Source organism: Panthera leo, chromosome B2, assembly GCF_018350215.1.
Source record: "Panthera leo isolate Ple1 chromosome B2, P.leo_Ple1_pat1.1, whole genome shotgun sequence".
Classification (NCBI taxonomy): domain Eukaryota; kingdom Metazoa; phylum Chordata; class Mammalia; order Carnivora; family Felidae; genus Panthera; species Panthera leo.
This window is the reverse complement of record NC_056683.1, coordinates 39,785,067-39,799,775: the sequence shown is the minus strand read 5'-3', so window position 1 is coordinate 39,799,775 and position 14,709 is coordinate 39,785,067. Positions and strand designations below refer to the sequence as shown.

General features: G+C 39.8%; 1 protein-coding gene across 10 annotated transcripts in view; it reads left to right on the top strand.

The window, feature by feature from the left end:
- The window catches only part of USP49 (ubiquitin specific peptidase 49), an 89,723-nt gene that overhangs the window by 53,829 nt on the left and 21,185 nt on the right, over positions 1–14,709 (top strand). The window contains exon 1 of one of the 10 annotated variants that reach the window (XM_042938731.1): positions 10,662–10,714. The exons of the other annotated variants lie outside the window; for them this stretch is intronic. The gene's annotated coding sequence lies outside the window, so the exon portion shown is untranslated. Of the gene's footprint in view, positions 1–10,661; positions 10,715–14,709 lie in introns of those variants that run through there. 10 annotated transcript variants of the gene reach the window in all.

The window sequence follows — 14,709 nt, the reverse complement described above, 5'->3', positions numbered from 1 at the left end:
TCATGACCTGAGCCCAAGCAGGATGCTTAACCGACTGAACCACCCAGGTGCCCCTGATGTTAATTCTTTCAATGTTTGGTAGTATACTCCAGTCAAGCTATTTGGTCCTGGGCTTTTCTTTTTTGGGAGATTTGTTTTTATTGAAGTGTAGTTGGCACACAATGTTACATTAGTTTCAGGTGTGCAATGTAGTGACTTAACAAGTCTGTATGTTGTGTTATGCTCTGCTGACCACAAGTGTAGCTACCCCCTGTTACCCACCGTACAACCAATGTTACAGTACCATTGACTATATTCTGTTGGGAGGTGTTTTTTAAAAATGTTTATTTACTTTGAGAGAGCGCACATGTGCATGTGACTTAGTGGGGGAGGGGCAGAGAGAGAGAGAGAGGAAGAGAGAGAGAGAGAGAGAATCCTACACCATCAGTGTGGAGCCTGTCGCATGCTGAAATCATTCCCTCTAATGCTTTTTATTTTTAAAACATTTTGCTTATATTGGTGATATGAAGCAATGATAGCTTCCCTGAAGTAATTGATAGTCTGTCCAAGAATCAAGATTTATAAATTAAAAGTACCAGTATTTGGTAGACTGTAATAAGTGCCCAACATATAAATACAATAGGAGGGGCACCTGGGTAGCTCAGTCAGTTAAGCATCCGACTTCGGCTCAGGTCATGATTTCATGGCGCGTGAGTTCGAGCTCCACGTCAGGCTCTGTGCTGACAGCTCAGAGCCTGGAGCCTGCTTCGGATTCTGCGTCTCCCTCTTGTGTCCCTCCTCCACTCATGCTCACTGTCTCTCTCAAAATAAATAAATAAACATTTTTTAAAAAATAAAACAAATGCAATAGGAGCTTGGAGTAGAACTTTATAATTACATAAATCTTTTTTTGTTTATTTATTTTGAGAGAGAGAGAGAGAGCGGGGAGGGGCAGAGAGAGAGGGAGGGAGAGAATCCCAAGCAGGCTTCACACTGTCGGCACAGAGCCTGAGTGGGGCTTGAACTCATGAACCGTGAGATTATGACCTGAGCCGAAGTTAGACACTTAACTGGCTGAGCCACCTGGGTGCCCCATAAGTATGTAAATCTTGAACCTAAAATTGGAGAAATAATAAGCCTCTGTGATGGTAAGCTCCTTGAAGGCAAGGGCTATGCCTTTTGTTTACTATAATATTTCCAGGGCCAACAGAATACCTAAGAGTTATTCAAATTATTTACTGAACAAATGAATGAGCAGATGGGAGTGTAGAGGCCCTTCCTAGAGGGAGATAGTATGAGCAAAGGTGAGAAGTCAAGGGTGTGTTTAGTGTGTCTGGGAGGCAGACAATGGGTAATTTAGTTTGTCTACATTTTGCGGAGCTTACAGAGATACCCAGAAATAGTTGGAGAGGACAGTAGGGGCCAGGTGGTTAAGTCTTAAATGTTAAGCAGAAAATAGTAAGATGCTATGGACATTTTGAAGCACTTACTTATGGAAAGGACCTTTTGGGTAAGATTGAGTAGAAATTATTTTCCATCATGAAGGGAAAATTATTAAGATACAGGTGTTTGGCTTGGTGTGGGTCCATAGAAGGTAAAGAAAAAGAAGGAGTCCTTGATGAGACAGAACTTTTCCTTTTTGGATAAATGGGAAAGTGATGGTGCTACTACTCATGGAAATAAGGAGATCAGAGAATAGAAATGGTTTTGTTTGTTTTTATAGGAAAAATTTCCTATTCCTATTTGTGTCTTATTTCACGTCTTTTGGTTTCTGGTTTGTGAAGAAAGTGTTCTCTCTGAGCCAAAAAACCTTCTTTTTTAGCTGCCTGCCACTTCCTCTGTCTACTTTTGTTAACTTCCTTCCTACCCATTCAGTTTGTATCATTTCATAAACTTTTCTTTGCCTACGTTTTGTTAAATTGTATTCTCAGGTTCTTAAAACAGCAGTTGTCTGTACATCCCACTGCCTTCCATTTTCCACACATGAGTAACCTAGCAAAACTAAAATTGCAATCAAGTTGGCTCCCATGACTGCATTTCAGAATCTTGTAATGGACATGTTTCTTAAGTTTATTTATTTTTGAGCGAGAGATTGCAAGTGGGGGAGGGGCAGAGACAGAAGGAGAGAGAGAATCCCAAGCAGGCTCTGCTCTGTGAGTGTGGAGCCCGATGCAAGGCTCGATCCCACAAACTGTGAGATCATGACCTGAGCCTGAATCAAGAGCCGGATATTCAACCAACGAGCCACCCAGACGCCCCAGAATCTTGTAATGGACATGTTAATGGCAGAAGCATTACTTTGAGCTGGCTAAAACCTATCTTGCATGCTAAATGTGTATTTGTTTCCTTCCATGTATTCATCAGCTCATCCATAAGGTATTGTTAGGCCTTTGCCACCCTGGGAGATACCAACTAAGTGTAAGACAGAGCAACCCCATAGTAAAGCTGTGTTCTCCAACCTAAGGATTGCACCTTTGATGGTGGGTAAAGACTGAGATCAAAGACTTTAGCAGTGGTTTGGTCTTGGGATGGTGCATCTCCCCAAGAATCACCACCATTTTCCCTTGCCATCCTCTCCCCATTATTACTATTACATTCACTTTTCTCCTTCCTCTATCTTGAATACAGTCAAGTGTTACAAAACTTGAAGATAGGCAGTACTACTTTTGAATCCTGGCTGAATTCTTTTCTGTGTGTTCTTACGAAAGTTATGTAATATTTAACATTTAAGAAAGCCTCAGGTTCCTCATATATCAAATGGGAATAATAGTATCTTGCTGTTTTAGGCCTAGAGAAGTTGTGAATAATATTTGATACTTCACGTACCTTAATTTCTACTGATATTATTGTATAACCATTGTTCACATTTTCTCAACAGCATGAGAGCCCTCTTACACAGTATTTGATGTTATGTTAGAGTGAGGTAAAGTAGGAGAGTCTTAGGAATGAAGTGGGTAGTTATAAACTTGAGAATCATAGGGTCAGATATCTATCTCAAGGACACGGAAGACCCAAGAATGCTCTATACTACAGAGAAACCCATGAAGACCTAAGATAGGGCACATTTTGGGGCACCTGGGTGGCTCAGTCAGTTAAGCATCTGACCCTTGATTTCGGATCAGGTCATGATTTCATGGTCATGAGATTGAGCTCCACATCTAGCTAGCGCAGAGCCTTTCTTGAGATATTCTCTCTCTCTCTCTCTCTCTCTCTCTCTCTCTGTCTCCCTCTCTCTCCCTTTCTCCCTTTGTCTCTGCCCTTCTTGCACTCATGCACGTGTGTGTGCTCTCTCTTTCTCTCTCTTAAAATAAATAAACTTTAAAAAAATAAGGTAGGACCCATTTCCTTTAGTTGCCCACATTGATTTCTTCCTAGTGATGGGCATGTGTGTTTAAATATTTTTAGCTATTCAGATATGTGAGCATTTGACTTTAAAGCACTGTTTGTTGATATGCTAGTAGACCTGCTAATATATTCAACACAGTCTTCCAGTTCTGCCTCATTTTAGCATCATTGGCAGTGTTTTGTGAAGAGGGCAGAATTCTACAATAGCTTTTGAGGAGACATTGCCAACACCATTGAAAGCAGATACTGAATAGTCTGGGTCAGGTTAATAAATGGGGTTTTCCAGATGAACTGTCAGCCACTCTTTATCACTTGGCCCCTTGTAGCATATAGAAATCTTGCTACTATTTCTTCCATTTTCCTTAAATCTATACTGTAATAATCTTGTCCACATCTGCCTTATTTGAGCCCGTATTCTCACCTGTGATGTATGGCAGGTTGTAAGGAGACTCTCAATCATACCAATAGAGCTAGAGAGCTGTGGTTTTCATGTGGAATTTTTTTTTAATGTTTGTTTATTAAAAAAAAAATTTAATGTTTTATTTTTGAGAGAGAGAGAGAGAGAGAGACAGTATAATTGGGAGAAGGGCAGAGAGAGAGGGAGACACAGAATCTGAAGCAGGCCCCAGGCTCTGAGCTGTCAGCACAGAGCCTGATGCAGGGCTAGAACCCATGAACCACAAGATTGTGACCTGAGCTGAAGTTGGACACTTAGTTGACTGAGCCACCCAGGCACCCCTAATGTTTATTTAGTTTTGAGAGAGAGAAAGAGAAAGAGAGTGTGTGCATGCACACAAGCCAGGGAAAGACCGAGGGGTGGGGGCCTCAAACTCCAAAGCCCCGAGATCATGACCCCAGCCAAGGTTGGATGCTTAACCAACTGAGCCCCCCAGGTACCCGTCATGTGGAATTTTTTGTACTTCTTTTCACGTTTCAAACTGGAGTCACTTTCCAAAACCTTATATTATTAGAGTGTGGAAGAACCTTTAGAGCAATGTTGCATGTCAGTGCTTAAACATTTATCACCTATTATAACTCCTAAATTATTAATATTTATTTCAACTGTGAGAATTAATGAGGAAACATTTTATATTCAATAAACAACAAAAATTTACTTCCCTAAAAATAGATCTGAATTTTTCATTAACTAGAATTCAACTCAAAGGCAAATCCCCCACCCCCAAAAAAGGGAGCGGCAGAAAAAGTAACTAGAAATACCACAGGATCTTTAATCACAAAAGAATAAAATATTGAACTATGTTTTTTCTACTGTTTTAAGACAACAGAGTAGTCAATCATCTGAGTTCATTGATATTTTATAATGTTGCCAATCCTATTTTCACTGGTTTCTGTATCAAAAGCATACTTCTTGATACATCATAGGTGAACTATCAGTAAATATTATTTACTAGATTAATTTTTAGTGATCAAGTATTTGTCGCCAAAAATGCCCTTTTATGGAAGCTAGTATCTGTGAATAGCACAGCCCCTGGTAATAACAGTGAGTTTCTAGTTGAAAGAAACTAACTTCTTTCAAATATGTCACTTTGTTGGGAACCATCAAAAATGTCATTCTTGAGGCACCTAGGTGGCTCAGTTGGTTAAGCGCCCGACTTCAGCTCAGGTCATGATCTTGCAGTTTGTGGTTCGGGCCCTGTGTAGAGGCTCTCTACTGCCAGTGCAGATCCCACTTTGGATTCTCTGTCTCCCTCTCTTTCTGCCCCTCCCCTCTTCACGCACATGCTGTCTCTCTTTCTCTCAAAAATAAATAAACATTAAATAAAATAAAATAGGATAAAATGAAATAAAATAAAATGTCACTCTTACTGTGCTTGTTCTCTCTCTTTGTAAGAAACACACCATGTGTGTGGACCATCTAGAAAGCCAATTCTTTTTAAACATTTGACTTTATTGCCTGCACATACCCAGTTTGGGTTATACTAGGACCTAAGCATTTACCAGTACATACATACGTAGCTAGAAAAGTCCTGTAAAGTGTCCTGCAAAGGAACTGGAACTGGGGAAGAATCAGTGATGTGAGCGGTTGTCACAGAATTTCAACAGATGATAGTCTCTGCTTAATACAAACCTATTCAAATTACCTATTAAAGTGGTGGAGCTCCACCTAGGATTAAAAAGCAAGACTGGCAACTAACTTGAGTAAAAAATGCCCAGGAAAGATTTGGGATCAACTTCTTAGTTCTTCTCTAAATGCAGAGCCGTGGGTAAGGAATGGTAAAGAGTGGCACAGCCTTTGCCTGAGGGGCTTGAAGTATGGTTAGGAAACTAGGTAAACAACTGAGGCTGTGAGCAATGGGGCACTCTTTGAGGCTTTAAGGGGGAGATTCCGTGTGCAGTGAAGTGGCCAGGAAAAGCCTAAATATAGAGGAGACAAGATAGCGTTCCAAGGAAATGAGTATTCTCAGCATTTTGAGTAAACGGTGAGTAGACCAGTCTGACTGGTTGTTTACATGCAAAGAAAGGGTAGGAGATAATATTAGAATCTACTTTGGGGTCAGATTGTTTGAAATACAATAAAGGTCTTATAAAGGTCTGGCTAAGGGACTTGGACTTTATCATACAGGTAATGGCAACCTGTTAATGGTGGTAGTTGTGGGTTTTTGTTGCTGTTTAATCAGGAGCAATGGTTGATGTTAAGCATGGATTTAGAAGCTCAGGAGGGCTAGTGGTGAAGGGAAGTGTTCAGTTTATTTCAAAAAAGCAGCATCACTTTTTGTAGCCCTAATGTAGGTAATTTTGTTTGTAGTTTCTTGTTATACTCTGAAGGTCAGTCAGCTTGCAGAAGTAGCACCAGCGTATCAGATTCTCCTGGCTAGCTGGCAGTGGTGCTGCATACTCCTTTCAAAAATATTAATTGCTTGCAGATCTTTTCTGTTTACTTCACTATTTCCCTTTCTTTAAAAATTTTTTTTTAATTATTTATTTTTGAGAGGGAGAAAGACAGTGCAGGCAGGGGAGAGGCAGAGAGAGAGGGAGACACAGAATCTGAAGCAGGCTCTGGGCTCTGAGCTGTCAGCACAGAGCCCGACGCGGGGCTCGAACTCACAAACCCATGTGATCATGATCGGGATCATGACCCGAGCCAAAGTCGGACGCTCAACCGACTGAGCCACCCAGGTGCCCCACTATTGTTACCCTTTCTATCATGAATTTACTATTTACTTGAATACTTTCAAAATATAAACCAACAAGGAATTTCTATAGAGGTTAAGGTAGACACTGGATTCCCAAGACAGACATTCCCAAAGCTTGAAGACCTGTGATCACTGGGAGGATCTGTGGGTCTCACTTTTAACTTAGCTCCATCCACCATGAAAACAATCCTAAAGAAGAGAACCTAGAAGAGACAGCTGTACAGGTAAGTTTTACTAGAACTTCATGGGACAGATAAACTGTGGAAGAATTAAACTTCCAGAGAAGAGATAAAGAGGGAAAACTGCCCATCTCATTTTTTGAGGTTAGTGTAATGTTACAAAAACAGAGACATGATAGAAGAAAATGAAAGACTAATCACACTTAAGAATATGGATGTGAAAATTATAAATGAACTATTAGCAAATGGAATGTATCATCAAAATACAAAACATTATGACCAATTTTTTTTTTTATCACTGTATGGAAGGATGGTTCAATAGCAGAAAATCCACCACTGACATGATCCACTATATTAATTTTTAAGGGGGCATGGTCATATAATTTTCTTAATTAAGTTCAGAAGAAAATATTAGATGGAATTTAATATGTAGTCTGATTAAAATTTTCTTTTTACCAAACTAGAAATAAAAGAGAACTTCCATAACCCAAAGTTAACTGCAACCCCTTATGATAACTATCCTACTTAATACTAAAACTGTGGACCCGTTCCCTCTAAAGTTAGGAACAGGCCATGGTGCCCACTATCATCCTACTATTTAGTAGTGAACTGGAGTTCCTGGTGAATGCCAGAACACAAGAAAAAGAAATAAAAGAACACACATAGAAAAGAAAGAACAAAGCTATCTATATTTGAAAAAGATGTGATTATTCATAGAAAATTCAAGAGAACTGACCAAGTATTGGAGCTGAGAACAGAGTTCAGCAATTTTTTGGTTGAACCATATGAAATATTTTTTTTGGTAAAAATAATTACTTATCAGTAGTTTCATATGATTCAACCTAATATGAAAGTCACATTTGTATACACTAGCAATCACTACTTAGTAAATGTATATTTTTAAAAAGATCCCATTCACATAGCCATAAAGATCCAGGAAATATCTAAGATTTTTTTTCTTATTGAGAGAAAGAATGAGAGAGTTTGAGTAGAGGAGGGGCAGAAGGAGAGAGAGGATCTTAAACAGGCTCCATGCCCAGGGCAGAGCTCAATGCAGGGCTTGATCTCACAACTGTGAGATCATGAGCCGAAATCAAGAGTCAGGTGCTCAACTGACACTGCCACCCAGGTACCCCTCCAGGAAATATATAAATAAGAAATATGTAAGTCTTGGGGTTCCTAGGTAACTCAGTCAGTTGAGACAGGTCATGATCCTGGGGTCATACGTTCGAGCCCCACATAGGGCTCTGTGCCGACCACAGAGCCTGCTTAAGATTCTCTCTCTCCCTCTACCCCTCTCCCCTGCTTGTGCGCTCTCTCTCTTTCTCTTTCTAAAATTAAAAAAATACATATATATGTAAGTCTTGTGGAGGAAACATATTGAAAGACCTGAATAAACAGAGTGATACCATGTTTGTGGATGGAAAGAATCACTATCGTAAAGAGGTTACTTTTCCCCAAATAAGGTTTTAATTCAATGCAATACCAATAAAAAATTCAAAAGGATTTGTTTTAATAATTTTATTAGCTTACCCTAAAGTTTGTATTGGTAAAGAGGCAAAAATGGCTGATCTAAGGCTGCACTGAAAAATAATTGTTGAAGAAGGACAGTATAGAATGGCAAAATTTGTAGAACTTGTCTCTGTAGTAATCAGAACAGTGTGATCATGAAAAGGGAGACTAGTCAGATAGGCAAACTGAACAGAATAAGAAAATAAATACAGATTCATTTTAAGAACCAAAATGTAAAATTTTTAAATTTTTAGAAGATATTATAAAAAGACTATCTTTACTACCTTGAGTTAAGAAAGGATTTCATAAATCAGGGCACCTGGGTGGCTCAGTCAGTTAAGCATCCGGCTTCGGCTCAGGTCATGATCTGGCGGTTCGTGAGTTTGAGCCTCTCGTCAGGCTCTGTGCTGACAGCTCGGAGCCTGGAGCCTGCTTCAGATTCTGTGTCTCCCTCTCTGTCTGCCCTTCCCCTCCTTGCACTCTGTCACCATATCAAAAATAAATAAACGTTAAAAAAATTTTTTTTAAAAAGAAAGGATTTCATAAAGCATAAAATCCTAAATTTCATCATATGATTGCAGTAACTACATCTTATTCACTACAAAAGATACCTTAAAAGACAAGCAGACTGAGAGAGGATATTTACAATACATCTAATCAGCAGAGGGTCTTGTGTCCAGAATATATAAAGAACTCTAATCATTTTATAAAGAAAAGACAAACAATCCAATTCAAAAAATGGCAAAGGTTAGTTGATCTCTTAGAATATGTAATGCCTATTACTTTGTTTCTGCCAATATTGGATATATTTCTGTTGATAGCACTTTCAAAGCAATTTAGTTCTTACTGGTTCTGAAAAGTTCTTATGTGAGTGCTGTGGTGATTGTATGTTTTGTCAATTCACAAAAGAGAAAACAAAATGGTTAATTGTTTGAAAAGACGTTCAACCTTGGGCTAGTAACCAAGCAAATGTAGACTAAAACAATGAGCTAATCTTAAGTTCTGACAGTAGTCAGTCACATTTGGTTAAAAGCCAGCTTTCAAATCTGTCTCACAGCTGAGCCATGTACCAGCAGTGTGACCTTGGATAGGTTTCTTTACCTCTCTGAGCCTCTTTATTCTTTTAAAAATGAGTTTAAAATCGGTTGTCAGAAAGAATCAATGATGTGCATTAGGTTTTAGAACAGTGCCTGGGGTTGCCTGGGTGGCTCAGTTGGTTAAATATCTGATTTTTGATTTCAGCTCAGGTCATGATCTCTAGGTCATGAGATTGAACCCTGCTTTGGGCTTTGCACTGAGTGTGGAGCCCGCTTGGGATTCTCTCCCTCCCTCTCTCTGCCCCTTCCCTACTTGTATGCACAAGAATGTGCACACTCTCTCTCTCTCTCTCTCTCTCTCAAAAAACAACAAGAAAGGCAGTGCCTGGATATAGTAGTGTCCAATAAATGATAGTTTATTTTTTTATTAAAAATTTTTTTTTAATATTTATTTTTGAGCAAGAGAGAGAGAGAGAGACAGAGGGAGAGACAGAGGGAGAGACAGAGAGCGCAGGGAGGGGCTGAGAGAGAGAGAGGGAGACACAAAATCCGAAGCAGGCTCCAGGCTCTGAGCTGTCAGCACAAAACCCGACGTGGGGCTCGAACTCATGGACCATGAGATCATGACCTGAGCTGAAGTCGGACGCTCAACCGACTGAGCCACCCAGTTGCCCTGATAGTTTAATTATTTATAATGCAAGTTAATTATAAAAATACTGAAAAGTATGTGGCCCTAGCCAAAATTTGTCCAACTGTGTTCTACTTAGAGAGATCCTAAATAGAGACCTACCCCTGAAATTGCAGATAGCTAGCGTCTCACCCTCCCAGGTGGCATTACCTTGGTGAAGTCATAACTAGGTTCTAGACGTTAACTCTGAAGGTTCAGAATCTCAATTTCGTGAGAACATGATAGGATGCCCAGTTACTTAGGAACTGACTCATGTGGTCAAAATAATTAGAGTGAAGATTCATTTATAATGAGAAATACCACTGTTAAGCATGCTAGTACTTGAACTTGGTGGTTATTACATTCTCTCCCTGAAGGCAAGCTACATGGAAAATCAATTTTAGTTTTCTGTTCAAGAAATTAATGCAAAGGGAGTTTGCTGAATGGTTTTAGTGACTAATGGTATCTGGCCCTTATGTGACACCACCAGGCTCAAGTAGTTGTACTTACAAATTGGGGGCTTGCCTTAAGCCATGTAGAAAGAGTACTGTCTCATTATTACTCTGAGGATTCCCGCCCTCTCTTACCTGTGGTTTCCAGTCTGTGGTCAGGCACAGGCTCATATGTCAAGGACATATTCTCCCTGGCTCTCTGAGGTTATACCTGGGTCACTTTAATTGGGTTTGGGGGCCCTAGAACTCTGTAGTCACTCAGACCTCAGGGTTTTGGTATTTTTAACAGATGGATTATTGTGTTTACTACTGTTTTTTTTCTTTTCTAATTTCAGTCTTAGAAGATAAATCCTTATCTACTATTTTGGAGACTTGATCCTATTACCATGTGAGAACACGAAGTTCCTTATTTCCTTTGTTTCGTGATTTAGTTTAATTTAAGAGAAATATTTTTTTAAGTTTATTTATTTATTTTGAGAGAGAAAGACTAGGGGAGGGGCAGAGAGAGAGGAGGGAGAGAGAGAGAGAATCCCAAGCAGGCTCCACACCAGCAGCACAGAGCCCAACACAGGGCTTGAACTCAGAAACCATGAGATCATGACCTGAGTGGAAACCAAGAGTCAGATGCTTAACCAACTGAGCCACCCCGATGCCCTTGTTTTTTAATTTGAGAGAGAGAGAGAGAGAGAGAGAGAGAGAGAGAGAACGCCTGCAGGGGAGGAGCAGAGGTAGAGGGAGAGAGAATCATTAGCAGGCTCCAAGCTCAGCACGGAGCCTGATGTGGGGCTTGATCCCGAATGAGATCCTGGGATCATGACCTGAGCCGAAATCAAGAGTCAGATGCTCAACTGACTGAGCCACCCAGACACCCCCAAAGTTCCTTATTTCATGAACCCACTTAATGACATCAATACCTTAATGGTCCTGTCCTCCTTTCTATTAAGGTCCAGGCTGTATCTGGAATACTTTTATGAGGCATTTTCCTTAACAGCAGATTCATAAGCTGGATTCTAATTAGAATTAGTAATGCATTAAATGGTTTCTTAGAGGTCTGTTGGTTGGTCTCGTAGAATATGTAACATTTATTATTTTGTTTCTGCCAGTATTAGACATTTTTTATTGATAGTTCCTTCAAAGCAGTTTAGTTCTTACTAGCTCTGGTAAGTTCTTTTATGAGTGGTAGGTATAGTGATGATGTATATGTTTTTGATAAGTTTGCTGTAGTTGAGGTAGGTGATTAGTTAGGTGATTTGATGGGGACTTTATCTACCCTAAGCTATATAGCCTGTTAGTGACCATTAACTTAAAAATAACATACTGAAATTTACTGAGAAGTTGGGTTCAGACAACACATGTTCAGAAGAAATAAAAGATTTAACTTCAGAGTAATTACTTTTCTAATTATTCGTACGTATTAAAAGCTGAGGAGTTGCATACATTCCTTGTTTCATTATGCCACACTGATATAATTTGGTGGTTATCTACAGTGTTCAGCACAGTTACCACAGGCATCATGGGAGTGTTGCTGGAAAAACTTACAAAACTGTGAAGCTTATTTTTTTTGTGTTCTCATATTTTGTTTCAGGGACCTCTTTCCTTGGTGTCCATTACCCCCTTTGGGCTCAAGTCTTCCTTCTATGGGGTCTCAAGCAGATTCAGACTTTCTCTCCCTCTTTAGTTTCTTCCTCACTATGCTTACCTACACAGCACCCTGTCCCTCAGAGCTCTGCTTTCCACTTCCTGCTATGGTAAATTAATCTGCACTTAGTTGTTAGCCATTGATTGGCTTTGTGTGTTTCACTCATAAGATTCTTTATTTGCCTTTAACAGGGGATGTCAGTGTCTTATTCCAAAAGGTGTGGAACTCCCTGGCAGGGCAGGAGGGTTGGTGTCTTTAAGACAGGAGCAGAGGTGGCTGGGGTTTGTGGGATTTAAACTACATGAAGTTCATTGCCAGGGTGTGCACCGGCGCTCTTTCCTCTTGTGTCTGCTTACTATAGTTAAGTTCCCAGAAGCACTTCTGCTTTATTCTTATACGAGAGATGAGGGTTCATGCACAGTTCATGTCTTTGAAAAGCCTTCTATGCCTTAGTTGAAAGAAGGCCTCTTTTATATTTTTGCCATGCAGCACATTCTGTGGGACCTGTAAATATTCAATGGGCATACCCCCACTGGAGAGAGAGCAGAGACTGATTCTGCTTCTTTCATCCAGCTGCATTTTATGGTGCCATGGGTTTGTTTTAACATCTTAATTGGACTTTTATTTTCCTTGCATTGCTTTGCTATTAAAGGTCTTAAACCTAAGAAAAATAGATAATATTAGAAAAAAACCTTAGTTTGCTTGGGAAAAAGAGTGATTTTTCTCATTTTTAATATAAAAAATCATCTAATTTTTTGTTTAAGAGTATTTTATTATGAATGCCTTATTAAATGAAACTATCTGGATAAAATCAAGATCAGACAGTTACTACAAACTGCTCAATTAGCCAGCCTGATTTTCGGCCCTGTGGAGACAAAAATAAATGTTTTCAGGGATAGGTGACCATGTGGCCAAGTCAGCCAGTACTTTGCTTAGAGGCACGCACTTTCAGAGTGCAGTTACATGGCCATCCCATTTGAGCCTCCCTCAAGAACATCTCCTTGAAGTAGATATTATTGCTACAGACCAAGAAACTGAGGCTTTTAGTGTGCCTTTTGTACTTGGAATAGTATGGAGGAGGGTCCTCCACCGTTCAGCCAGTTGCCTTCACCACCCCCTAGCACATGTGCACTCATACTCACTCTCCTTCAGGGAGGTTGGTTGCATGTTGAGAGATCTAGTTTGCTGACCAGTAAACTGGAATAATGTGAGGAGCTGTCCCATGAAGGAAGGGAATGTCTCCTGAGAGTTGGGAAAGGAAAGGAGTCTGCCCACGGAAATCACTTCTATGGACAATTTTTGGTAGTGGCCCCTGGGGAAGTAGAGTAGAAATTACCTTGGTACTTTGGCTGATATGAAATTTCAAATGATTGACACTTGACCGACGGAGGCTCTGCTATATTGCCACTCTGCAGTACACGGAAGAGGTCTACACTTCGCTGGTCATAAGCTTATGGAGAAGAGTGAGAGGGGTTCCCTGTGCAATGATTAGTGCTACTAAAATATAATTCCTTAGGTTCTCCATGCACCATAAATATCATCTGGCTGCCTATCTCTGAATCTTCTTTTCTAATGAAAACATAATAAACCATGTATGCTCTGTGCTTATCTTCAGTCATCTTGCTGATGTCTGAATTTTTAAGACTGTTGAAACAGTCTCCTCAGTGCCATATCCTTTTTAAAAATAGATAACACATGATTTCTTTTTCCCAGAAGGATCAAAGGTTGATGAATGAGTGTCCTCTCCATCTCCACCCCCAGATTGCCACCACAGGGTATGCGATGTTGCCAGCTTCTTGTTTAACCTCAATGCATGTAAGAGAGAGAGGGAGGTTGTGTGTGTATAGTTGTTTTTTTTTTTGAACAGTCATGATGGTATATTATATACACCATTCTGCCCCTTTGTTTTTTTCACATACTGTATTTTGAATTGTTGTGTAAATAGGTCTGCCTCTTTATAAAACGAAGCAAAACAAAAAACAACTGATGGTTTCTGTTGTAGGGCCAATTTATAATTTATTTAATCTGTTCTCTATTAAAGCGCCTGAGTGTTCTTTGTAGCTTCCAGTTTTTCTCCTTTTGTGTGTATGTAACAAATACCCCTTTGTATTTGATCCTTCTTTCTAGACATTTGTCTTCTTCTGTGCTCTTGAAATAAAGTGCTTAAAAATTGTGTCTCCACTCATGCAAAATATGATGGGCCTTTGTCCTAAAAGATGTGCTTTGGTGTATTGATGGGGGAGGCCCGGAACTAAATATACTGCTATCATTTTAAGAAACAGGACATTAGGAAGAGGAGGTTCCCATTTCTTGAAACAGCCACTGAAATAACCAACACAGGCCTCTAATCCTCACAATCCATTTGTAAATTCTAGTCAGATTTATTTTCCATTCACAGAAATTGTTCCCTTTTTTCCTCTACAGGCAGTTCGTAACGTATATATGTGTCTTCCATACAAATGACCATGTGTGGAAAGCCCTCTTCAGCCATGTGGGGAAGTGGGAGGAGGGAGATTTCACAATTTCACTGCCAGGGCTGCAGCTGGGAGAGTAATTCTTGGCATTTCAAGTTGAAACTTTGAATCAATTTTCTCAAAATAATACATTTGATAGTTAGCTTCGTGGTGGCGCTAGTATTCTAGTACTGCACTATAGATGCACGATGGGCTTTAACTGGACCAAGTGCTATTTATAACATCGTTTCTCGGAGAAGACCTATCCCAAAGTCTCAACTGGAAAACAAC